The 25639-nt window shown below is 44.9% G+C and overlaps 1 pseudogene; it reads left to right on the top strand.

Annotated features, from left to right (window-relative positions):
* The first annotated feature begins 20874 nt into the window (after positions 1 to 20874).
* LOC113933619 lies at positions 20875 to 21166 on the top strand (annotated as a pseudogene).
* Positions 21167 to 25639: the final 4473 nt, after the last annotated feature.

A 25639-nucleotide genomic window follows, 5' to 3' on the forward strand; every position in this document is an offset into this window, starting at 1 on the left:
AACATGATCCTCAAAAGTAGAAAACTTTTAAAGAAAACATGTGAATTCCTTTCAGAACATTAAATAGAGGGCTTATTATATGAAAAGCACCATTAAATGCTAGCTAAAACGAATCTAATGTGCCAGAACACATCAGATATGGAACTTCATAAAGATTTTAATATTGTCTTAAATAAATACACACTGAGTAAAGGCAACAGCTCTGTATTGATACTCTACTTAGAATAAACTTGACCCTTTAAAGAGTGTAAAGAGTGGGCTGAGGGGCTGGGAGTTAATCAATAAAGCAGGTGGACATGGATGTGGCCCCTGTGGCTTTTCCACTGTTTCTTAGCCCTGGAGTAGTAAAGAATTTGGCCATACACAAAGCAGGACACCCAGCTTATGTTAGCCTTTGTCCTTGGCTCCTCACAAGAATGTTTGTTATTCGTGGTGCATCCCTCTTGCCCCCCACCCAGGACCACACCTGCTTGTTTATCCACATATCATGACTCACACTTGAGAATCTTAGGGTGGAGACTGACAATGCCAGAAAGGCCAACAGTATCCTTACAGGGTGGAATGCTTTGGTCTTGAGGTACCAGTTGACCTACAGCCTGAGTTTCAACCATAGGCAATCAAGCCATCATGACTATGTAATGAAACCTCAGTACAAACTCTGCATATCAAGCTTGACTGAGCGTCACAGGTAATGCATCCTAAGATGATGGGAGATTTGCATTTGGAACCCTCCTTGTCTCCATCCTATGAGTCTCTTCCTTTGGCAGGTCCTAATTTGCATCCTTTTGCTGTAATAAACATGACTGTGAGTGTATTAGTTTCTAGTGAGTTCTGTGAGACTTTCTCATAAAGGTATGAGAAATAAGAAAAAGATATATATATATTTATATAATGTCTCCCTCTCTCTCTCCATATATATATATATATATATATATATAGTCCCTAGTTCCTGCCAATATTTGGTCTTTAATCCCAGTCCCTGACATAGAGCTCCTAAATTCTTTGGAATTTCCTGGGTGCTAAGAACATCCTTTGTTCTAATGAGGTGACTCTTCATGTGCTTCCAGATGAGGACTGGTCACTAGAAAGCCCAAGGCTTGAATAGAAGCTTGGAATTTTCAGCCCTACCTTCCATTATCCAGAGAGGGGAGAGAGGCTGGAAAATGAGGTAATAATCAATCATGGTTGTATAGTGAAGCCTCCATAAAAATCCATGAACTACAGAGTTCAGAGAGTTTCTGGGTTGATGAGCACATTTATGTGCCAGGAGGATGGTGTATCCAACTCCACAGGGACAGAAGTTCTTATACTCAGAAGGCTTCCAGACCTCATACTACCTGGGGGTTCATGTGTATGCTTTGAAATATGTCTTGTAACAAATTGGCAATAAAAATAAGCAAACTGTTTTCCTGGGTTCTGAGAGCTGCTCTGGCAAATTTTTGAACCTGAGCAGGGGGCCGTGGGAACCTCTGATTTATAACCAAGTTGTGGGTAACCTGGGGGCCTACTAGCTATGATTAGCATCTAGAAGGGGAGCAATCTTGTGGGACTGAGCCCTTAACCTGTGCAGTCTGCACTACTGTGGTTAGTGTCAGAATTGAATTGAATGGCAGGACACCCAGCTTATGTCAGAGAATTGGCTGTTATGGGAGAAACCCCACATCTGGTGTCAGAAGTGTTGGGAGCGTGAGAGCAGAGAACAGTGAGGGTTCTGCCCAGATGGGGTGATTCTGGAAAACTCCCAAACTTGCAGTTGGTGCCAGAAATTTGGGGCAGACTTGGCAGTCCACAGGACCAAGTCCTTAACCTCCGAGTTTGGTTAATACCTGAGTACCCTGCCTACCTAGATGTCCAGATCTCAGCCAGACTCACAAGACCCATTCAAGAGCTATTATTTTGAGGACCAGGGAGGAGGGTCATGCCTCAGACTCACAATAGAGGCATCCCTGCATATGAGATTCGCATATGAAGCTAATGGAATGAAGTTTGAGAGAAAAAATACTTTTGTCTCTTTCCTATTTTGTTACTGTTGTTAGCCAGACCCAGGGAGACCACAGGAAGGCTAGCCAAGCCTTGGTTGTGTGGAAGGATGGGGAGCGAGACTAACATGGGAAGGGCCAAGTGGATGACAGAAAAGGGAAGGAAGAGGAGGGGAGAGAGATGCACTGGTCACTGCCACCTCCACCACCCAGCTGTGGTGCTTCTCGAAGCTTCTCAAAGCCCCACAAAGCCCTCCACCCCTGTGTTGTAGGACATCCACTAATTATACTGTAGAAGTTTTATTTTTAATAATATTTTTACTACACTATTTCAGAAGGCCATGCTTCTAAGTGCTGGAGGTAGGAACAGAAATTACAGATTGCTTTTTAGGCAGATATAGAAATGAAGTCTTGTGTAATTAAATCGCTTGTGGTCGTATTCTGCTCTTCAGACAAAAGTTTTAGAGCATAAAATATCGGACGAAGTTCCTCAGCCCTGGCAACACAAAATTCCAAGGAGAAGCTAGCAGATAGGAAATGAAATGACGCGAGGAAGCCAATGAGGAGCAACCATGTTTTTTAAATTAAAAACTGAAATATATACCTGCTGAAAAGGGGAAATTAAACAAACACTGTATGATGGAGGGCAATAAAAGAAAATATTTCACCAGGAAAAATTTCTTCAGGGTTATATCAAAGTGTTCCTCTGAAATTGATAAAAACCCTTCTTTTCATTTCTTCTCTCTCCCTGAGAAACTTTATCCTTTCATTAGAAGTCAGTCATGTGCGGGAATTATTGATAGCTGCAATATTTCATCTTGCAGGTTTTTAATCAGTCACCATGGTGCACGCGCAGCCCACGAACTGTGCTGTGGTTTCTACAAAATGTTCTCAATTGCGTGGTGCACCTGTTCCGACGCTGCGGCCCCAACGGCATCATCCACCCTCGACCGCGGGGCGGATTGCTAAGGGATAGCTTGCTTTGCTGGTCACTGAGGAAATTTTAGGAGCCAAACTTTTAGCCCTTAACCCTTTCCCAAGCATCAAGCTCGTGTATTTCCTTATTTGATGGCAGGACAATCCATGAGCAAGAACGGATTCTTACACCTATCGGACAGATGATCAGAGGAGGGTTTGCGAGATTTACTCCAAGTCATACTCGCAGCAAGTGGCAGAGTCGATACTCAAACACGCCGCCTCTGCCCACTGTTTTCCGGAAATCTTAGGTCCCTGTGTCTGCAGATGGGAAATGAATAGTGTTACTCGACCTGGCACCGCACACTACCAGCTCTGAGCAGAGCAAACATTGCTACCTTTCCTTTTACTTTAAGATAAAAGGTTCCTGGTCAGATGCCAAAGATCTTGGTGCAGAAGCTAGAAACACACGAGCAAAAAAAAAAAAAAAAAAAAAATCTCTGCACATAAGGTGAAGCACATTAAGGTTGGCTGGCCTCCTCCCCACCCTCTGAACCCACCTTGTCTGTTCCTTTCCTGGAGGCCTTGCCTTGTTTCCTCTGCACCCAGCTGGCTCTCCTTCTTTCTGGCTTTCTTTCCAAATCTTCCCCTTGAAGACTGACTGAAATTGCACCTACTGACATTCTAGTTCTGGTCCCTCTGTACTAACGAGTTCAAAGAACGTTATGTAACTTCTTTGGGTCTCAGTTTCTGCCTTTGTAAAATGGGGACATTATAATAGATGCTCTCTACGAGCCGTAATCAAAATGAATAATACACAATTGTACACATAATTAGATACAGTCTTATTTATCAAGATTCCTTCATTTCTTGTTTCTACAGTGAAATTTGTAGGCCATAGTGTATATTTCTTTTATAATCCTATAAGACCTAGTCCAGTCATATATTCTATACACTTTTTTTTTTCCTGATCCACTGATTGGTTGAAAAATCACTTTGTTGATCATGACATTCAGTCTTTTGAGAGGCTATCAATGGAATTCAAGATGACGATGGACTTGTAAATGTATTTTCTGCTAGACACAGACTGTACGGGCAGTAGTAACAATAATAGCTCACATTTACTGAGGACCTATTAACCACCAGGCTCTGTTCTGAGGGCTTTTTACGTATTTGCTCATTTAATTCACACAACAGTCATATGAGATAGGCACTCTTGTTATCTCCGTTGGAGGGCGGAAGAAGCAGTCATGTGCAGAGGTTGGGTATATTGCTCAGTAGAGCAAAGCCAGTAAGTGAGCGTCAGGATTTGAACGGTCAGTCTGACTCTAAGACCCATGCTTTCCTCCTGCCCCACACTTCTGTCCTGTTGTGTGTAGAGGAGGACCGTGTGAAGGAAGAGAGGGGCCTATGATGGTGGCATAGAGATTCTGTTCCTAATCTTGGAGTGGGAAAGAGAAGTGAGGTTTGAATAAATGATTTCTTTTTTTACAAGATTTATTTATTTATTTGAGAGAGGGAGAGTGGGGCGGGGGGGTAGAGGGAGAGAATCTTCAAGTAGCCTCCCAGCTGAGAGCAGATCCCGATGAGGCAGGGCTCGATCTCACAACCCATGAGATCATGACCTGAGCTGAAACCAAGAGTCTGATGCTCAACCGACTGAGCCACCCAGGTGCCCCTGAATAAATGATTTCTAAGCTCCTTCAATCTGTGGCATTTTATTGTGATTTCACTCTAAGATCACAATGGTGACATTTGTATCACTGGATAAATGTATTTTAACGTCAGTCCAATCTTTGCTATTACCTCAGTGAAAGAGGTAGGAAAGAAAGTGCATAAAGTATTTACACAGATATGTACATATGGGTGTATATGTAATGTATGTGCATTATGTTATATATATATAATGGAAAGAAATATAAAATGTAAACAGTGGCTAAATCTCAGGGGTGGGGTTATTTTGTGTCATCATTCCCTTTGTTTATAATTTTTCTCTAACTTTCAGATTTTCTAAAATATGAATGTGTTTTCAGATGAACTGGAATTTGGACCATGTAAAAGGCTACAGCCACATTAAGCCTGGGTTGAGTTTTAATACCCCCATATGGCTGCTTGCTGCTTCTGCTCCTTGAAAGCCATTTCCTTTTTCTTTTTTTTAAGATTTTATTTATTTATTTTGAGAGAGAGAGTGTGCAGGAGCATGATCTGGGGGGAGGGGCCAAAGGAGAAGCAGGCTCCACACTGAGCAGGGAGCCCAGTGCGGGTCTTGATCTTAGGACCCCAGAATCATGACCTGAGCTGAAGTCAGACACCCAATGACAGAGCCACCCAGGCGCCCCTTGAAAGCCATTTCCAACCCCTCTTGAACTGAGCACACTCCGCAAAGTAAAATATCTTGCAGGCTTAAATCACGTCTCACCCCATCTTATGACTGAAGTTGCATGGCGCTCGGGGAGGGACCTGTGGTTTCCAGAAGTTTGAAGAACCTGAGAACACAAAGAGAAGGACAGTAGCCTGGTGGTGAGTGAAATTAAACAGGTGCTTTAAGAGATAAAACATGATACATCTCTCACCCAGGATTTTCCCCTCTTTGTGACAGTTTTGCATAAAGGAATATTGAGAATTTTTAGGGGAAAAGCTATCAACATATGAAGACCAATTAGCCACATGGATCCCCTCCCCTGAGCTGTACAACATGAAGGTCTTTTCACTCAGTAATTTCCTCTCCCCTAAAAGGGAAAATCTAGGATCAAAGCCTGAATTCAGGGCTCTCGTCTCAGCAAAGATGCCCTTTGCAAATAAGCCTAACTATCTGAAACTGCGCATCTCCAGTTAATAATTGCTAATTAAAAATGTCTGATTTGTTAAGACCAACACAACTGGTAGAGCCATTCTTTAAAACAGATATACTCTCTCTAGCCAACTCATTCAAGTTTGCGATTACAGGATAGATCAACGGACCTGGGTTAAGCTCCATTCATTCATTACCTCCTTTCTCTATTCAACAAACATGTATCGATTGCCTACTCTGTGTCTTGTCCTGAGCCGGGCAGTGGGCACACAACAGAAAACAATGCACCTTTCCCGTTTCATGGAGCCGAGTCTAATGAGGGTCTACAGTTAAGTATGGAGGTAATTGTGGTGTGACAGTCAATTGCAGTGCTGGATTTGTGACCCCATTTCTCAAAAAGATACCAAAATATTGCAAGGCATACAGGACTTGGCACGAAAAGCACTTGTGCAGAAGCATAAATGAGCTTGCTTCAATGAGGGCTGACGACTGTTGAGAGCAATTTATTTATCTCCCAAAATGAAGTGCTATTTTGTTTAAAAGGGGTCAAATGGGCCACCTCTCTGTACTCCGTAAACTCAAGCAGCAGATGCACATTCTAAATAATAGCGACTTTATTTGCAAAACATCTTTTATCTTGTTAGTTCATAACATGCTTTACAAACTCAATAAATGACTGTAATATATTTTTATAAACATTGGTTAAAACACTGACGTTTTAATATATTTCATGTCATAAAGTATATTAGTTTTCTAAAAAAGCTGTCCCACAGTAATTTTGCCAGTACTTACATTAAAGGCTGTCCCTTGCACTTCATAAAACATGTCAGTCTGCTGACAGACAGAGGGTGGAGAGTTTTTTTCTCTTGACAGGGACACAGTTTCCTGTGATGTTTTAGTCATGGGGTCCTCGTTAGGTCTCTACCCTCATTTTCCCTGACCTAATTGTAGAGAAGTGAATGCTGAAGGAAATGATGAGCGCAGAAGACATGCGCACAATCACCTTTCTGGGTGATAATCCTACTGTGATCTTAGTGTAACGTTAATGGGCCAAAAATGTATGTGATGTTAATTTAGTGACTTGTGAGAAAGCATCTGGAGTTTAATGTAGCAACATGGACTACGCAAAAAATGTAATCATAATGCCGGCAAGGCTCAGTGCTCTGGATGAAGCCCAAATTGTTAGTCAGTGCCACGAGGGTATTTAAAGCCAAGCTGGAGAAAGGGGAATTCATGGGAAATGCCATGACATGCTCCCCAATGCCTCTGATCAGCTACCATTTGGTTAAAATACAAAAACAATTTGAGGAAGAGTTTTGCAAAAACAGATAGAAAAGGTGCTCTAGGGGAAACGAAGGGAATACAGAAATGCTTTGCTTTTGCTTTTGTTTTTCTTTAGGTCATTTTATCTGTGCTTCATCTGCTAGGTTATGAAGATATATTAATAAGTACTTTTTCTTGGAACGTAGATTCAGTTTGCATGAGGACATCGCATTTAGCGATATCTCTGGGTTTTGGGTAAGGCAGAGCACTCTGGGTAGGAAGGGTAGTTGGAACTTGGCTTTTAAAATGGTGGAATGGGTCCTATCAATCATGGTTATAAGGTATTTTTGGAAAAATAAAATGTTACCAAGGCGCTAGGTCACTGAAGCCATTATAAGCTCCTATGATAAATCTGAGTTGGACTTACCTGGATACTTATTTCCTGGGAAGGAAGTTGGCTGGGGAGAAGACAGAAACATACAGGAGGATTGGGGGCTTCTTTCTTCAAAATACAGAGAGGCTGATAGCAAGTGCTTGATCATTTGCTTGCTGAAGCTATGCCTATAATGTTCGGACCTTGTCACTTTCTTTGCAGATAAATAATTTGATGTCTAAAATGTGTTTGTATTATGTTAGAATTTCCTGGAGCAAATGGCTGAACATATTGAGAATGTACATCATCAAAAGGATTCATTTGGCCGAAATTTCATTATAAGTTATATAAAGAATAACTTCATGGATGCCACATGCCACTCTTAATTGGGTAGATAATGGGAAGGAAATGGAGAAGGGGTCACTAACATTAGGGGCAGGTGTTATATTCACATGTGTCTGAGTCCAGTATTCTATTAAGCATAGATGTCTCAGTGCTAGACCTGGTTCCCTCTCCAAGTTCATTTGGTGACCTTAGGCAAGTCACTCGACCCCTTTGCATATCACTTTTCCCATCTGTAAATTGGGGGTGTGTAGTACCCAACCTATATATTTTTTATAAGATTCTAAATAGGGCTAAAGGAGAAAATGTATGCAATGTTGCTATTAAAAGTATAAGGATATATATAATACATATATCATATATATATATATATATACATTTAATAATTTGTTGTTACTCTGAAGTGATTTTAGTACACCAGCTTCCTGTCCTCAGGCTCTCTTTGGGATATGAAAGCTCTATAGAGGAGCTACTTCCAATGAGTTAGGCTTTTTATATAGAAAATAGACACCCCTGGAAGGAACAAGGAGAAGTGTATAAATAAGTACGTGGACAGAGTTTCCAGCAACCAGAATTGACTTCACAGCAATTCATTCCCTCCCTATAAGCTCTGGGAGGGTGGGAGAGAAACTGATTTCAATGTGAGAGACTTCTTTTTAACCTTACTCAACACACAATGACATTATTTCGTCATATATAATGATATGTCTGCATGCAAGTAATGATTTCCAGGCTACTTTAAGGATCTCTGCCTACATACAGAGTTATACATCATTCAATTTGTCAGAATCCTGATTGCAACAAAAATTGATGTCTGGTCAGATGTTCATTCTCATGTTCCCACACAGACCATATGCATTTGAAATGCAGAAGGAGTCAGGTGGGTAGAAAGAAACATGGAAAGTTTCACTCTTTTCTTCCTTCCGCTCCCTATCTGCCCCTGTTCTCTCTCCACTAACAAAAGAGTATGAGAAAGATGGGGCATCTAAAGTAGAAGGGAGATTGTCAAAATTTTTTTTTTTTTTTTTTTTTTTTTTTGTCTCAGAAGGGAATCACAGGTCTCTAAAGAAGAATCAGCATGTTCACCTACCTGGTGGCAACCTTCCTCAAACCCCACTACACACAGAGGGAACACTTTCTCTCTAGGAGGAAGGGATGGGTTATATCAAGTTGACAAATAACTACCAAAGGAACATAGGGCATAACTACCAGTGTTTGATACAGTTGTCGTAAGGTGGAAAACTGAGACCATTGACTGATATACATAAAACAAAATGGAACACCCAGATATTCTTGAGGGGTGTAGCTGAGAGAGCTATCAATTCGCTGAAATACATTCCTTTTTCTTCTCGGGCACATTGCTGGACTACATTCTCCTCCATCCTTCCAGTGATAGGAGCCACTCCTGGGCCAAAGTGGTTCAGAAGCAATGCGCTTCCCCCCTACTGTCCCTCCCTGCCCACTAGCTGAATGGAAAAGCCTCTAAGAAGCTAGAGAAGGATGAGGCAACACAAGAAAAAACACCAAAAAGGAACTTGTATAAGTAAGAATATAGCCTCCCCGGATTGATAATAAAGGGAGAGACAGTCCTCTCTACACTGAATTTGTAGGATAGTTCAACTGAACAGTAAAAGCACTAACTTGAAACTGTGACTCAATAAACAACTGAAGTCTACACCAATAAGTAAAATAATAATAATAATAATAAAGTCTATACCAGTGGTCTTCAAAGCATGGTTTCCAAACAAGCAGCATCAACATTACCTGGGAACATGTCATAAAGGCGAATTCTTGGGTCCCACAACAGATCTACAGAAGATGTTCTGTGGGTGGAGTCCAGCAATTTTCGGAAGCCCTCCTGGTGGTTCCGACGGATGCTCAAGTTTGAGCACTGTTCATGTCTGAGCACTGTTCATGTCTGAGCACTGATCATGTCTGAGCACTGTTCATGTCTGAGCACTGATCATGTCTGAGCACTGTTCATGTCTGAGCACTGATCATGTCTGAGCACTGTTCATGTCTGAGCACTGATCATGTCTGAGCACTGTTCATGTTTGAGCACTGATCATGTTTGAGCACTGATCATGTTTGAGCACTGTTCATGTTTGAGCACTGTTCATGTTTGAGCACTGATAAGCACTCTTCTGGAGATTTCAGGACCAGGATGGATTTTGAAACATATTCACAAAGGTAAATGGCTCAATGCTCCCAATTCTGAAATGCTGATATACGCTTCAGGCATATTTGCGAATATGAAAAGAACAAATTGGAACAAAGGCATTACTGACACTTTGCTTCAAGCCAGAACCTAATTAAAGAAAAAAAAAAAAGACTTGCATCAGGTTAAAGTGTATCAGATTTGTCTAAAAATGTGTATGATCCCAAGCCTGCATATTTCCTGGTTAGCGCAAGGTTAGGTAGAAGATTTGTGTGGGATTGGAAGAGATAGAATTGTCTGAGCATTTAGTAGAGAGTAACTTTTTCTAGGGCATATTTGAAGGAGCTGAGCCTCCCCCAGAACCTCAAAGCTTCAAAAAGTTTTGCATAATTTTCAAACAGTATCCTGAATACTCAAAGGAAGTGGGTTCAGCCCTGTGGTACGTGGTTCTATTAGCAAGGGAGTTTAGAAGCTTGCCCAGTCCACCTCTCATATGCCCAACAGCTGCCCTTTTATTCTTAAATCAAAAGAACTGCAAGGGATAAATTCTGTGCAGCTTCTACTTTGTCATGGAGCACAGCAGCAGACCCCCATAAAAATGCTTAATCCCAGGGGCTGATTCTTACCCACTTGGATGGAAATGAGAAAGGAAAAGCTATGCCATTTGGATTCTACTGTCTGACCCTTCCAGCTGCACCATCTTGCACCCAGCGTGTCAGGTTCATAAATAACCCCACCTCCAGTCTGGCCCCTATTCACGTCCTATCAAGGGAGGCAAGACAAGATTTCATGGATCAGCTGGGGAGATTTGAAGGCCTAACCTCGAGGTCACATAGATCTCGACTGTGTTTCTCTGCCTGCCTTTGTTTCATGCTGAGTCCAAAGAGATTTTCCCTTCTGGGGAAAAACGGTTCTCCCTTCCCTTCCTCTGCAATGACCAATACTAGGTGGGTGGCCATTTGTAGAGAAGGGATGTGTTGGTACGAGGGTCCACATGTAGCCTAAGAGAGAAGATAGGGGGATAAAAGACAACCAGAGCTGAGGCTAAGGCAAGACAAGTGAAGCCCATGATGCACTTGCCTAAAGCACAAATTAAAGTGCTGCCCAAAAGCTCACTAAACAAGATAAATGGTATTTTAATGTACCATTTTCAAAAATCAAAATTAAAGCAAAAACAAAGTCCAGGATATCAAAAATGTCAATAAAGACAGGAACATATTTCTGAGTTTTCCTTTTGCTTTAGGTTCCAATGGTTCTACCTAGGACTACCTGTGACTACCAGCCACGACAGTGGAACTATGTTCAGTTCTGTATACAACAGATGGGTGACTGATGAGTAAAACTAATTCTCTGAGGCCAGATTTACCAGTGGTGAAAGAAGAAAAGGAAAGGAAGGAAGGAAGGAAGGAAGGAAGGAAGGAAGGAAGGAAGGAAAAAAAAAGAAAGAAAGAAAGAAAGAAAGAAAGAAAGAAAGAAAGAAAGAAAGCAAGAAAGAAAGAGAAATGAAGGCAAGAAGGTGATCAAAAAAAAAAAGAGGAAGAGGAACAAAAAAGATGGATTGAGTGCTTTTAAAGTGTGCGTAGGCATTGTACTAAGCACATTGCATGTATTAATTCATGCAGTCCTCAAAACATTATGAAGCAGATGGTATTATTGTCACCACTTGGTAGGCAAGGACAGACATGCAGAGGTCGGTTTTCCAAGATCATGTTAGTAAACGGCAGAGCTGCGATGTCACTGAGGCTTGAGGGCCTTTGTTTTTAACCAGCATGAATTCAAGGAAGGGAGAGAGGAACCAGGGAGGAAGTGAAAGGGAGAGAAAACCATATTCTGGCTTCCCGGCCTTTCTAAGTCCCCAGTCGCAAAGCAGACATGAAGAGATGGTGGCTGTTGCAAGACCAGTTTAGCGTCTTTGAACAGGAGACAAAAGCATACTTGAGACACTTGCTGTTGTGCTGGCACAGAATATCTACTTAATGTTGGTTGTTTTCACATCCTGACATCTCCCACTTGACAAGGAAATGCTCAGCGTGCCATGAAAGGAACAGAAGCCAGAGCCAAGCAGAAGGTTGTGGCGGCGGATGGCGGGGACCGCCGCTCATCTGCTTCTCTGGCCCCCTCCTTCCCAAACAGGTCTCGTTCTGCCTCTCATTCTCTAAATCTTTCTCCGTAGAATGCAAGAAACAGTACACAGAGATGGGTATATATTATTTATTTACTTACTTATTTATAGGTTATATCTACGTGTATTGTGTAAGTATTTAAAACCTGACTCGATCCAGAGCCACAAGAATGATGTCTCCATTGCAGGGGGGGACCCGGTGCGCGGGTTTAAGTATGATCGATGGGGCCACCTCCCTGGCTTAGTAAACTGCGGTGAGAGAAACGGAATAACCCTGAAATGAGACCGGAGGTGGAAGGGGGGAGGGTCCTGCTGGTGTAATATTACTGGAACAAGATGCAGGGAGAAGTAATTTACTCTGAAGTGACAGTCCGAAGGCAAAAAATAAACTAACAGGAGGGAGTTTAGGCTCATTAGCAGCCTGGTCTCAATATTTCATTATTAATGATAATGAAAAGGAGGGAGAAAAGGCATAAGATCATGTGCGCCCCCCCTCCTCCAACCCCCTCCCTAACCCCCCACCCACCCCACCCCTGCACCCCCGCCAGCCAGCTCAGAGGCTCACAATAGCCGGGCTCGGGGACTCCGTTTCAGTCGGGGCACACAAAGGCCCCTCCAAGAGAAAGAAACGCCAGGCAAGATGAAGAATGGGTTAGCTCTGGTTCTGGTCTGCTCTAGTCTAAATGCCTGACTTGGTGGGGCCCCTCTGCGGGATTCTGCCTGATTTATTAGAACCTCTGCGGCGGGCAGGGAGGCCCCCCCACCGCTGCTCCGCAGCCCGGGCTGGATGAGCAACGGTGAAAGGGGAGACCTCGCCGAGCTGCCCCAGGGATTTCTCGGGCAACGCCCCTCCGGGCGGGAGGCAATCACTCCTTCCCGAGATTGTATATTGTCTGCACCCAGACCGGGAAGGAACAAAGATACCGGAATCAATAGCGATGGTCTGAATATAAAAGGAAACCGGATACATCCCAAAGATGGTAACGAAAGCCTAAAAATAAAATTCTACAGTAAGCAAGCATGCTGGATTCAGTTTAATTTAAAATGGCTATCAGGCTCTACCTGTTGCTCAAATAAAGAAAGTGGCAATTGTCTTTTCTATGCCACCTGACTGCCACTGCTGGCAAATATTTTGCTGTGAATAACTGACACATTTTCTTCCTGATGGTGATTTTCATAACCCAGCCGGTCTGGCCTGGTCCATTTGTCTGTTTTGGACCATTTCTGAAATTGTCAATATGGTTATATTAGTGTTAATCTTGTTGGGAAAAACAGTAGCTCCCTTCCTCTGCTGCCATCACCCAATGGCCTTGAACAATTAAAAACATATTCCGGATCATCTCTTCTCTTGTCAGTGTCCTTGTAATTTATTAACATGACAGAGTTATCCATCAAACCAACAGCTAGGTAAGGGTCCACCACTGTGCGGGGCACAGTGCTAAGTTATAATGACTTACAGAAATGAACCAAATACATATGAGGTCTCTTTCCTCTTGTTGCTTATAGACTTTTGGGGGGAGCAATATGGAGCAGCAAATGCACAAATAACCATAGAATAACAAAATAACCAATCGTGTTAAGTGGGGTAAAGAAAATGATCTGGTGCTATGGAGAAGCCTAGAGGACCGGAAAGCTACTTTCCAGGGGGTGGTCTAATCAGCTTCTCAGAGGACGTGCATTTAAGCCGAGACCTGAAGGGAGCAGTGGCCAGCTCAGAGAATCAGAGTAGCAAAAGAATTCCAAGCAGAGGGACTATCCGAGTGAGTGAAGTCCCGGAGTCAAAAAAGAGCATTTCGTTTCTTGTTCAGGTAGGAGGAAGAGGCCAGCCGGAGCATGGTGCTGAAGGGAGGGCGGTGTCATCTGGGACTTCAGAGTGGGCAAAGAGTGCCATGAAGTGCATCCAAGGTCTTCCTGGCTCCAGTGTGCAGAATAAGCTGGGGGTGAGACAAGCCCAGAAGCAGGGAGACCTGCCAGGGAGCTTCTCAGTGGGACAGGAGGGAGGTGGAATGGAGATCAGGACTGGCTCAGAGATGTCTGGCTACACCCTCTGAAGTGACTCTTTAGTATAACAATGAACACTGCAGTTAGTGGGTCTAGATGCAGGCACACATTCTTTGTACACAAGGTACATATGGAGTCAAATCTGCATACCGATTTGCCTTAATGTGGACAACTGATGTCCGGGCGCAAAGATCATCCTACCCTATGTCACCAGGCAGGTCAAGAAGTCTATATTCTTTTTTCTGGTTGTGATTTTTTTTTTTTCCTCCCACTTTCCTGAGTCCTCCTTAGTTTTCTCCTTTTAGTACAGAACCTGATGATTTCTAAGTTGGGGCAGCAATTCTCATAGTGTGGTCCTGAGACCCAACTGCATCAGCATGACCTGGGAATTTGTTGGAAATATAAACACAGATCTATTGAATCAGGAACTCCGGAGGTGGGCGCTCAGCCATTTGTGTTTTAACAGCCCTCCACGTGATTCTGACTCTAATGAGAACCATTATTCGACCACTGCTCTGTATCTGCACCATCCAATACGGCTCTCACTCACCACACGTGCCTGTTGAGTCCTTGAAATGTGCCCGGTCTTAACTGAGATATGGAGTGTAAAATACACACCAGACTTCAAAGGCTTAGTACAAAATAAATGTAGATTTCTCTTAATAATTTTTTATATTGACACATGTTGAAATAACATGCTTAATATTTAGGGTTAAAATGTATTATGGAAATCAAAATGAATGAATTATACTTGTTTTTTTTTTTTACCCTTTTCATGTCCATCAGAAAACTTAATATTACATGTGTAATACATTCTATGTTTTTATTGGGCAGCACTGCTTCTCTTCATTCAATGTGCATAGGAATTGCCTGAGGCGGTGGGGGAGGGGTCTTGTTAAAATACAGATTCTGATCTAATAGGTCTGGGATGAGGGCTGAAATTCTGCATTGGAAGCAAGCTCCCAGGAGATGCTCATGCTGCTGGTCTGTGGACCACACTTTGAGTAGCAGGACACTGATATATGTTGGGGAAGTTTCTGAAAGCAAGTCTAGTATCACTGAACAACCACTAAATGTGAAATCAGTACACCTGACAGAATCCCATCTCTGCTTCATATTAGCTATATGACCTTGGACAAGTCATTTTTTAAACTGACAAATGTAGATCATAGAAATAACTAATAACACTTGATTACTGTGTGGTTTAAATAATGTTGATAGAGTGATTTTTATATTATGAAGGCCAAATAGAGCTAAATAATTATTCCACATCATGTGTGCACACATACATGCACACAGGATCAAGCATTGAACATGCTAGGGTGAGTGATGCATAGGCAATTTTCCAGTTTCTAAAATAATTCAAGGCTACAAAGAGTGATATTTGGATATTTGGATATTGCAAATTTCCTCCCAGTTATTTCTGTCTGGATGATCTGAGTAATTGTGACCAAGGAGAAGTAGTTATCTGAGAGGGACAATAGTATTTCGCCAGCCTTTCTTTCAGAAGCATTTGGTGATTGATCAATGGCTTTGATTCTTTCCCAAAGGGTGGGGCCCCAGGGGGACGTTATTCTAAATACCCAGCTAAATACTCAGCTCCAGGTCTCAGAGAATCAGAACATCCGCAAAGCTAGGGGCTCCAGCAGATTAGACTTCAGTAATTAGCAAGGAACCAGACTCCTAGAAGGAGTCACTTTGTGACCAGAGGGAAAAGAGAACAGAACTAGCCTGCGACTTTCTCATCATTAGGAAGATGGGGAAGGCGGGAAAGATGCATAAAGCAATAGTCCCTTAAAGCATAACTGTCATGCTGTGGTGGCAACATCCATATGGTTGAGATTAGCCCAGCTCTCCCTCTAGGGCTGTAGTGCTGGGAATCCAAGATGGCAGGATAGGGCGGCAAGGCTCAGAAACAGGACATGTTGTGCAGGAGCACTGCCCTGGGTGCTTAGATGGAAAATGTTGCAATTAGCTGTAACAGAAAGAGAAATTGTTTTGTTACCTGCTGGCACCAAATCCTCCCTCACCTCTCTCCACCCCCACCCCCCCACCACACACAGAGTTTAGTTATTCCCTCCCCTGCCTAAGCAAAGAGGTGTGGAATAGCGGAATAGCTATAACTTCATCTTTCAAGAAGGTTACTAACATGTTAATTTGTAATTTCTGGACAGGGAAGGGGGAGTCCTTCTCAATCTTTCTAAAAATAGTTTTCTCTAGAAGGGAAAGACTAGGTTGTTTAGAGTAAAGCAAGATCCGGGTCCTGCCATGTCCACTGCTGGACTCACTGGTGGCACATCTCATGCACAGTGCAGAAGGCTACATAAAATCAGGACAGTAGCCCCGAGTAGCAATGGATTCAGAAGACCCAGCTCTATTTGTAAGTTGTACTAACCCATAGACTGAAGGTAAATCATTCCTCCTCCCTGGGCCGTGGTGCAACATCTTTAAAATGAGATTTGAGGACAAGGTCTAGAAAGTCCTCTTCAGCCACAATATCCTGCTATTGCAAAGCGTAATTTGCTTATATAAAATGACCCCGTGGTAGGGACCTCCCTGCTGACGGGGCACAGGCGTGCCTGTGGAGAGCAGGTACTGTGGCAGACAGGCTGAGACAACATGAACAGCACACTCATGACCCAAAGTTACAGTGTCTGGGAGGCTGGGACATGCCAGCCTCTTTGCGACAGTGGATATATTTGTTTTCTTCTCCTGTGAAGTGAGACCTTCAGTGGACGTGAAGTTTGCCACAAGGGCCTTCCCCATTTCCTTTCTTGCTGCTCATGCCCCAACCAAAGGCCCAGGTCTTTGGGATCTCCTCCCTCTCTTGGAATCAATTGCACTCTCCAGGAATGATCTCACAATATAGTCTCAAGAAAAAGAAGGAAATTTGTATTTAATAGCCTAATATATGCCAGTCACTTCAATAGAATCTCTTATTTAGTTTAATCTTCATTACTAGGGCCAAGACTAGGAGGAAGTGAATGAGGTGCCTACTTGCTTGGACACACAATGTAAGGAGGCCCTGGCTCCTGAAGGTCATGAATGCAAGGCAGACTCACATACCACCCTGAGGGGGTGCACCTCCTTAAATTTTGCACCTAGGCATCTCTCTTGTCTCACCTAGTTCTGGTCCTCTTAACTCTGTTTGTACTTGTATTCCCATGTCATAGATATGGAATCAGCCATAGACAGGCCCAAAGTCGCACAGCCCCAAGCCTTACATTAAGACCCGTCTGTTTGCTCTATCCCAGCAGTGTAGTAGTCAGTGGCACAGATCCTGGACAGTTTAGAAGAGCTTGCTAGTTGGGCATTCTGGTGCCGATATTTGCTAATTAGTAGCCTCAGCCAACTTACTTAGATACTCCACTGTGGTTTCCTGGTCTACACAAAGCAGGTGATAGTAGCACCTACTTCATAATGTTGTAATTAAGATTAAAGGAGTATCACACAGAATGTGCTTAAAACAGTGTCAGGAACAAGTATGTCTTGATACATGTTATCTACTTGGTAATGGTGGTGGTGACGGAGATAATCGTGGTGGTGATGGTGACGATGGTGGTGGTGGTGGTGATGATGGTGATAATGATGGTGTTGATGGTGTAGATGATGGTGGTGACGGTGGTGGCGATGATGGTGATGATGATGGTGATGGTGGTGGTGATGGTGATGATGGTGGTGATGGTGGTGATGATCATGGTGATTACGATGATGGTGATGATGGTGGTGGTGATGATGGTGATGGTAGTGGCGATGATGGTGATGGTGGTGGCGATGATGGTGATGATGGTGGTGGTGATGATGGTGATGATTATGGTGATGGTGGTGATGGTGGTGGTGATGATGATGATGATTGTGGTGATGGTGGTGATGATGGTGGTGGTGATGATGGTGATGATGGTGGTGATGATGATGATGATGACAGTGTCTTGATAAACGTTGGTTGCTATTACTATTGTTCTCATCATATTATTGACTTACAGTGCTCAGTGAATTATCCTTCCCATGAGTTTTTTGCATTTTAGCAGGAATTACTCTCCTAAATACTGTATCTCCAATCATAAATTACTAGATGTCATCACTGAATCCAGGCAAATTATCTTTTGGAGGAATTAGAGAGGTGGCACCAAATCACACAGTTGAATGTCATTTCCAGCTCAAATGGCCAGCCTGCAAACCTACGGCTTTGTGCATTATGGAAATGACTTTCTCTTCAGAATCAGGCGGTTAATTCAACAGGGAGAATTTGTCAGGTGTTGCAATTTGGGCCCATGTGCACTCCTCCATCAGGCTAGCATTTCCTAAATTTTGCCCCATGGAACCCAAGATGTTCCTCCTCCTCCTCAACGCAGACTGCTCATCCAGGAAGTAGTCTGCGCCCTTGGGAGGCCCTGGCCCCAACAATGTACGGTTGGATTGTCCCTGCCACCTTAACTTGCCTCCTTTCACAGTCGATTACTCCCCCATTAATTGTTGTTGTTAATAATCTGCAAAACACATTTTGCTGGCGACGCCAAGTGTCATAAGGAAGAAAAGCAGAGGCTGGCATCATTTAATTGACCTCCCCATTAGCAGGGCTTGTGAGTGTGGTCATTGGACCAGGATCACAAATGGGCTAATGGCTGGTGCCTGAGCCCAGCTCTCGTCAAGCAGAGTCAGCTTGTCACAGGGTGTTTTGGAGATGCTCAGGATGTGAAAAAGCTGATAAAACCAAACGGGGGTTCCTGATGGTGACACATGAACTTGGCATCTAGCCTGCAAAGGAGTGGTCATTTGACTTGGTCCTCTACACTAGACCACCTTTAGGGAGGATAGACATAAAGCAGGGATGACAAATGGAAAGTGAAGGCTGAATCACTGCTCTTGGGGCACGGAGCCTGGCACCCAGCTAGATCGCCCTGAAGAGACCGTGTGCTATGAGTTTTCTTCCAGGGGCGGGTGTCCCTGGTCACCACCGCTGCGGAGCTGCTTGTCTCTATACTGACAACTCCAATTTCATCAGCCCAGAGAAGACCCCAAAGGGGCACTTGATGGGTGTCACTCTGGATGTCACACTGGACAATGCCCAAACACCCACTGAACTCCTGAGTGGAAGGAAGTCTTTTTTTTTTTTTTTAAAGATTTTATTTATTTATTTGAGAGAGAGAGAATGAGAGAGAGAGAGAGAGCACATGAGAAGGGGAAGGGAAGAGGGAGAAGCGGACTCCCTGCCGAGCAGGGAGCCCGATATGGGACTCGATCCCGGGACTCCAGGATCATGACCTGAGCCGAAGGCAGTCGCTCAACCAACCGAGCCACCCAGGCGCCCCCGGAAGGAAGTCTTGAAAAGATCTGACATTGAAAACGCTACCCTGGGGATAGGATATTAAAGTCTTGAGGCCCCTGGCACCATTACGAATGGGTCTTATGGGCCAATCTCCTCCTCTCTTTTGCTTCTACTTTTTTCTTTTTTTGCTTCTTCTCCCTCTGTTGTTTCTTTTTGTGTGTGTGTCTCATTTTTCTCCTGTGATGAACTGCACCACCCCCCAAGACACACATTCACTCCATCCTAAGCCCATGAATATGTGATACCTCATATGCAGCTATGTTTATGCCGTGTGCCTCAAAGAGGATAGAAGCGCTAATAATGCTTCTGATTGTGACTTAGAAAAACAAGAGCTCCTCCCTGCCTTCCTGAAAAGAGCCTTCAATACTGACAACTCCCTTTGTGAGAAGAACAAAGACAGCCCATGTGGTGGGCCTGTGGGAGCAAAGAGAACAGTTATAGAAAAGACTGGAGAGAGAAAGTGATGAAACCAGACTTCACTGCAACCAAAGGAAGGCAGGCTCAAAACCAAGAGAGAGGAGATGCCGTGGAGGCCAAACAGGGGACAGGCTATGGGCTGAGCAGGGACCTGCAGAGAAGGCTTTGGGTGGAGGAAAAGCTACAGGCACCAACTCCAAGTTTGCTTGTGTCCCAGTTGTGTTTCTTACAATGATAAACACCTTCTTCCCTCACAAAACTCAGGAGTTGGGCCACAAGCCACATGATGGGCTTTGAGTTTATCATAGACTGATGCCCTAAAATAAAGAGGAGGGGAGAAGGATTTAAGGGGACAGTGGCTGGATTTTGAGTTTCAGGGAACTGATACCACAGAGGAAGGTCCTTTGACTAATTATAAATACAGGGAGGCGATGATCAGCCATCAGTGGGCCATCTTATTGTATGTGCGCTTTGCCCATTATGATCGATGATCTTTCTCCTGCTGTTAACTATGCCTTCCGTCACCACCCCCATCCACACACACACTTGTGTCCCCCTGGGTACCTTTTTGCCCGGGGATGGCTATCATCTATGTGCCTGCCTTTGAATGTGCTGAATGACCAAGTCTTCAGATGAGCAAGGGGAGGGGATATTGCAGAGGAAGCTCAAGCACCAAGGCCTGCCATGCCCACACCCCGCCTCAGGAAAACTGACCCTGTGAATGAGTAACTGGTCTCTCATCTGGCAATCTGGCTGCCAAAGGGCCTGGCTCAAGTGCTCCGCACACCAAGAATGATAAGGACCAACTGAACAATGAGATCCTCTCTCAGGGAGTTGCTCTGTGAGCCTTATGGAGACAAAAGAGAAGGAAAAGAGAAAGAGAAAAAATAAGGAGAAGAGTCTTTGAGTAACTAACAGGGAAGATTTAGTGTCGGATTACAACTCCCTCATCGAATCACCAGGCTTCCCTCCTCTAATTGGGACTTCGAGCCAGGGCTATTTCCGGCGCTGGCGCGGCTCCAAGGAGGCAACCGCATTTTCCACCGGAGGCGGCGGCGGCGGAGCCAGGCCGGTTCTCAGCGCCCAGCACCGTAGCTCCCGGCAGCCCGGAGCGTGCACCGCAGGCCGGCGGCCGAGCTCGCGCATCCCAGCCATCGCTACTCCACCTGCTCCAGAGAGAAGGGAAGATGAGCGAGTCGAGCTCGAAGTCCAGCCAGCCCTTGGCCTCCAAGCAGGAAAAGGACGGCCTGAGAAACAGGGGCGGGGCGGGCCGCGCAAGCTGTCCCCGAAGGAACCCAGCGAAGTGCCAACACCTAAGAGACCTCGGACCTCCGACCAAAGGGAAGCAGAACCAAGGGTGCTGCCAAGACCCGGGAAACTACCACAACTCCAGGGAGGAAACCAAGGAGCAGACCCAAAAAACTGGAGAAGGAGGAAGAAGAGGGCATCTCGCAGGAATCCTCCGAGGAGGAGCAGTGACGGCGCCGCCAGCTCCGTCGCCGCCGAGGAGCAGTTTCCCTCTGGGACTGAACGCCGCCCTCCGCTCCCCCCGCCCCCCAGGCCCACGCACCGCCGCCACCCACCTGCGCCCTCACCACCACACTCCACAGCACACCAGCCGCTGCGGGCCCCAAGGCCAGAGTAGGGAGCAGTTTCCTTTGGTTTCCAGCGAGCCCTCATCCACATGCACACTAGCCCTTCCCGACAAAGCCGACTGCCCACCTCGCCGCACCCTGCCCCTTCTGCGTCCCCTTGCTCCGTGGTGGGGACGTTATTGACTGGGCTCTTGGTTTGCGGGGCGGGGGGGGGGGGGGAAATCCCTTCTCCATTCTTCCCTCTGGCTTCCCACTAAGGGGCCTGGGAGGGCTCCCCTGGCCTTAAAAGGGGCCCATGCCCCGTCTCTCATTCTGATCTGCCCCACTCCATAGCATCGGCAACAGTAGGCATGGCCAGTGGGGGTCAGCGCTCGGCCCCAGGATGCCACCCCAAGCGGCCTATGCCTCACGAGGTGCGGCTCACACCCACTTTCCTTCCCTCCCCCCTTGCCGGGTCGTTGCTCTAGGTCAGACAGCCCCCTTTGGGCACAGGAAGGAAGGCAGGAGGGGTCTGAGCCCCCTACTCTAAATGGACTCCAGCCCACCTCCCCCCTCCCCAATCTATTGCCGGGAGGGAAATGCAGTCCCCCTTTCTCCAGGTGAGGTCCAGGAGGCCCAGGTTCCTTGCGGCGGCCTCCTAAGGTGGGCTGGAGCCACTGCCCAACCCCATCCGCTTCCACCCTAGGCCTCAGTTTCCCCTTTTCCAACATGGGGCACTAATAACAAGGAGCTAGCCTTGCCCACTCCCACCCTTCTGCTCCTCCCCACCCCCCAAGGTTCTGGTTCCATTTTTTTCCTCTGTTCACAAACTGCGTCTGGACAGTTGCGTTGTTTTCGTTCAATGTTCCCATTCTTAGACATCCATCATTGCTGCTGTGACCAGCGCCAAATGTTCATCCTCATTGCCGCCTCCTGTTCTGCCCACGTTCCCCTCCTCCGAGATGCTCTTAGGGGAAGGGGCCCGGGGCAGAGCAGGCTGGGTTACCGACCACCCCAGTCCCAGGGAAGTTGGGGTCCTTCCCCTAGGCTGCTGCAGCAGAGTGGGGGGGGCTGTATTGACCACCGAGGGCGTAGGGGCCACTTCTACCCCCGTTCTGCCGGGGAGGAAGGAGCCATTATTTGTCCCAGCCTGCCCCGCCCCCCCCAATCTGGTTTCCTATTTGCAGTTACTGGAATAAAAAAAAAAAAAAATACCTTTTCTGGAAAAAAAAAAAAAATCACCAGGCTTCCACTGGATTCCTAGAGTTGGAGCCTTTGCCAGTGCTGATTCCTCTGCCTGGAGTACCATTCTCTCATTTGCCTGGCAATGTCCCCTCATGTCCAAAGCATATCTAACCTGAAAAATCAGGAGGGGTGCCAGAAGAAACACCTAGAGGACACTCCTGGAATAACTGGTTCCTGGAAAAGTCTAGAAGGATAAAGAGAAGGTAATGCCTAACCTGGATACAAGAGCTCCTAAAGAATCATCCCCAGTTCCTGCACAGTGGTAGTGGATGGTCTCCTGAACTTGGCACTTCATCCTAACTACACCAGAGGAGGCTCTGCTTTGATCCATCCTCTCCCAAGTTCAGGGTGCAGTCACTGATTGGCGTCTTAGTTGCAGAAACAGCTGAACCCCAATCTAAACAAGCTCTAATCTTGCTTCTCATTTTTTTAAACAATGCTGACAAATCAGCTTCAGATAAGAAAGAAGTAATAATAAAGGAGGGGGAAACTAACTTAGATGAAACAGTTAGTTGGTTTAACAATTTTTCCTGGATTTAATCTTGGGAGACAGAGTGCTAAGATGGAAATGCTTGGGTTTTATTGTCAGACAAACCCAGCCCTTCTGTGAAGCCTTGGACAAACATTGTAACCTATCTGAGCCCAGTTTCCTTAAGTGAAATGCATATATGAATACCTGCATCATAGAAGTATGAGGAATAAATGTGATAATATGTGTAGAAAACCTTGAGCATATTTGGTTGTAAATAAATGTTAGCTTTATGTGCTAATATATTGAGCTGTTAAAATATATCCCTGCCACCCTCTAGTTCCCCCTTTCCTGTTCCTTTTTCTAGCAGGTAATTGTCCTTGAATTTCTTCATTCAAAGGAGATTTATCGAGAGCCTACTATATGACAGATGCCATTCTAGGTGCTGGGAATATTGTAGTATATAAAATATATAAAGCATTATTTCCTTGGAGCCACAGACACTGAAAAGCAAAACATAACCAATCTTCAAAAGAAAAGCAAAACAAAACAAACAAACAAACAAAAACACAGAAAGTGTAACGGATTTGCTTTCAAAAGCCCAAGTCCCCAGTAAGAGAAAGCATTTGAGTCTAGATACAATGCTCTGGCAGAAACAATGGGGGAAGCCTGGTTTCCAGGCTAAAAAGAGACTGTTTGGGCAAGAAATTGGGGAGACAAAGACAGATGGGGCACAGTGGAGGCTTCTTTGTTCCGGGGAGACTGCAGAACTCCAGAGAGACACAGCTACAAGGTCCACAGGGGACATTTTGCCAACTGGCCACCTGCATGGACGTTTTGTTTGGGCTTCAGTATTGTCCCACGCTTCATTTGAAAAAAGAATTAGGGTCTGAAACACTTAAGAGGTAATTGGATCCACCTCTTATTTTATAGATGAGGAATTTGAGGCTCAGAACAGTGCAGTAACTTAGCCAATTCACATAGTAAGAGAGTGGGTCATGGTGTGCATAACCTAGATGTAGATGGTACTGACCATGGGAGGCCAGGCTCAGAAAGATGCATAAAAACCACTTGGGGGTGGGGGAGGGTTGGGGGGAAGGTCATAAAATGTGGATTCCCAGGCCCCACTCTAAGGGCTTTTGATTCAATCGGTCTGTAATAGAGCCAGAGGAAACTGCATTTAATAGGCACCCCGGAGTGATTCGGATGCAGATGGTCTGAGGACTAATTGCCACCCTAGGCCTCTCTGGTGGTAATTTGTATGGAAACCAACAACCTCTGAGATGTAATAAGGTGGCATCAGTTCCATAAAATCCCTGGCTAGTGCAGCTCCCTTCCATAGGTGCGAGCCGAACCTCTTCAGCTGAGTTATGGCATGTATTTGCATAAATTACCATGAGAAACTTGTTAATATTTCCTAGATATCTTTTTTCATTGCTCCATTAGACAAGGCTTTGTGCTTTTGTTTGGGGCTGAATGTCAGCCAATTGGAATCCACAACTGTGATGGCATAGAACTTGAGGTGGTAATTTATTCTCCTCATGGAGCCCTGGTGTCACCTATCTGTTCAAAGAAATGCTACCTGAAATCAGTTGAATTTTAGCACGCAAATTATAGGAAGTGTTATCATTATAAGCAGCAGGAGGTTCCTGATTTGCTATCATTTACGAGGTAAATGAGTTCAACCCGTTAGGGATAGGGGATGAGTTTGGGAAGTAGATGGGAAGGGGCAATGAGGGAAGAGATTCTACCATGGGTTGAGGCCCCCGGGGTTTTGTGCCTTCAGTAAAATGAGGCTTCCAAAACATGCTTGGATTTGCTTGATAAAAAAAACTCAAAAAGTTGCTTTTTGGAGAGGAGGCATGCAAGAGAAGGGAAAGGGCATGAGGTAGTTACACCTGGTGCTTTCAGCAAAGTGGAAATGCACCGTTAGAGAAGGTTGGCTTCAGTAGAGTCAGGAGAAGTCAGGACCTTGAGATAATCAAGTCCAACTGCCTCATTTTGCAGGGAAGGAGGCTGAAGCCTGGAGTGGAGAAATCACACGTTCAAAGTCAAGTAAGTAATTTGAGCGTAAAAACCACACCTCCAGATGCCCAAGCCTGCGGTGTTTTGTGCGCTATGGCTTTCAGTCTCTCTTGGACTCTCCACGCCAGCACCAAAGTATTAGAGCTCTTGTGTGCACCCTGCCTCCTAGGTGCCTAATCACAACCACATTTCTCTAATCCATTTCTATTTCTTTTCTTGAATCAAACCTCACCTCCATTCTCTTCCATCTCTACTAAAATAATGAACGGAAGCTGGAAAATCCTTCCCTCCAAAGTGGTGTGGTCCACCCCACCTCATTCTCAGCTTGTTTCTCCTCTGGGATCTTCTCTGTCCACTGCTTTCCGTCTGTCCATCACCATCTTTTCTGTACTCCTGGAGTCCAAGATAGCACATTTAGATAGTTCACCACCATGCAGCGTAATCTGGGTTGGGAAGAATTGCATTGAGCATTCCTGCTTGGCTGTGTTCTGCTCCCAAGGTAATTGCAAATAAAAGGAAGTGTAAAGGAAACCATGGTACTTTAACCTTTGATATTGAAATTTCAGCCACAATTACAGCAAGCACATTAGAAACATCACTAGGAAGAGCTGCTTCTTAATGACTTCCCTCAGGCTGCTT

Source organism: Zalophus californianus, chromosome 10 (genome assembly GCF_009762305.2).
Source record: "Zalophus californianus isolate mZalCal1 chromosome 10, mZalCal1.pri.v2, whole genome shotgun sequence".
NCBI lineage: Eukaryota > Metazoa > Chordata > Mammalia > Carnivora > Otariidae > Zalophus > Zalophus californianus.